Consider the following 2,256-nt stretch of genomic DNA (forward strand, 5'->3'; position numbering starts at 1 on the left):
GTTGAGAGTTTGGCAGAGGGAATATAAAAAAAAAAAAACGGGGACAGAAACAGAATATATTCTTTACCTGGCAGTACATGTAAAATATTGTCATTTAAAAGTAAATGAAATGCAACCTTTCCTGACGACCTCCCATATAACTCTAAAACTATTGGGCTAATATACTCCAAAGAAGACCTAGATGTGAAATGCTCAAAATCACTATGTTTCCAAAGTAACAAGCTGAGCTGTTACCAAGTTGGTCACTTTTCGCCTATTAAATGCTTAAAGCACATCAGGTATGAAGTAAGTGGCCATGAGATGTGCTAAAATAAGCGGAAAATGACCACGTGAGTAAGCCGTTTGGTAAAGAATCTCCAGACCTTCTAGCTGTGAGGAGAGGAGACTCACTCTCTCTTAGTATGCAACCCACACGTTGTAGCTCTTCAGACCTTGCGTGAAACCCCCAGTGGTCCCTGTTTCCACTCCCATAGGGTTTCAACTCCCATAGGGTTTCAACTCCCATAGGGTTTCAACTCCCATAGGGTTTCAACTCCCATTGGTCCCAGTTTCACCTCTGAAAATTACAGTAAGCCTACATATAGATAATAAAACTGAAAAGAAATTACTGAAAGCTGCTAAATGACTTACACAAATCAACAGTTTTAAAAACCACGAAGAATTTTGACTTGTGTCGCAAGTAAAAAAAGTTGTTTTGTTTGTTTGTTATTTTTTGCTTTGCTTTTTAACATTAGAAGGAGAAGGCGAATGATGTATGAACATTTTGCCTGTGTAAGTATTCTTTCTCCACCACCAAACCATGTAGAACAATTTTACCATAACAAAAAAGAAATAAATTCAATACCAATCTATGGTGTCCAGTAAGTGTTTGACGGGACGTGAGTTCGATAAGAGTTTATATCCGTAGAGTTTGATTTTAATTAAAATATTAATAACACTCAAGTTGACCTGTCTCAAGTGAGGAAATAAACGGTGTTGTGGCATAATGTACCTTCTTTCTTTAATTTCTAAACATTATGCTATAATTTAAGGAAGCTATTTTTAGAATGTTGGGAATACACATAAAGGTTTCGTATGTTTTCTTCCATAGAGACCAATTTGGTGTGTCTGGCAATTAAGGCTAAAATTATATGATTTTTAAATACTTGCAACTTTTTTATTATTAATTTCTAAAAAAAAAAAAAAGAATTAATGCGATTTTCGCCATCGGTATACAAAACTACATACATCAGAATTACATTTTTCTTAAATAGTCCGGTGAAAACATTTTTTAAACTATAAGTGGTTGGAGAAAATTTTACAAGATCCAAAAAATGTTTTGTAACATGATTTTCCTGCGTTCTATCTTTTAATAACGAATTCTTTGAAATAGGTCTAACGTAGAGATTGCTACTAGTTCTCATATACAACAGTTAGACCCTTCACAAAAGTGGTTCAATATGCCTTAATTTAGAGAGTACACTAGTAAATGGTATATTTTCTGTGGGGATATGTTAAAGTATTGTAATAAGAAGGCAAGTTTGATTGGCGTGTAGTTAAAATAGTTAACAGCAGTCTTATACTTGGCATGTTGGGTGGCAGTTGTTCAGTAGATTTTGTTTGGAGATAAGACTCAGAGGAAGGCTACAAAATGGAAATTTAAGAATTTTTATGACTTTAGAGAAGGTTAGTGAGAAGCTGCTGGGTGTTACATCTATAGAATTTAATTCCTTTCACCTAACTGTTATTACCAATATCGCAAACATCAACATCTCCACCAAGCTAATAAAAGAATTTTTACATGGTCGACTGATTTGATAGCAGAAGTAACTAAATCTTTCTCAAATCACACCCTACGATTTTTAGGAGAGAACAACATATTGAATAACGTGTTCCTAGACACATTGTGTATATAAAATAAGATTGGATGGTCTAAGCTAAAATGCATGTGCCTGGGCATGGATACATTGTTGTTGTTGGCACTCCGTCGCTTACGACGTCGAGGGTTCCAGTTGATCCGATCAACGGAACAGCCTGCTCGTGAAATTAACGTGCAAGTAGCTGAGCACTCCAGAGACACGTGTACCCTTAACGTAGTTCTCGGGGATATTCAGCGTGTCACAGTGTGACAAGGCTGACCGTTTGAATTACAGGTACAACAGAAACAGGAAGTAAGAGTGAGAGAAATTTGTGGTGGAAGAGTACAGCAGGGTTCGCCACCATCCCCTGCCGGAGCCTCATGGAGCTTTAGGTGTCTTCGCTCAATAAACATTCACA

Source organism: Octopus bimaculoides, chromosome 9, assembly GCF_001194135.2.
Source record: "Octopus bimaculoides isolate UCB-OBI-ISO-001 chromosome 9, ASM119413v2, whole genome shotgun sequence".
Classification (NCBI taxonomy): domain Eukaryota; kingdom Metazoa; phylum Mollusca; class Cephalopoda; order Octopoda; family Octopodidae; genus Octopus; species Octopus bimaculoides.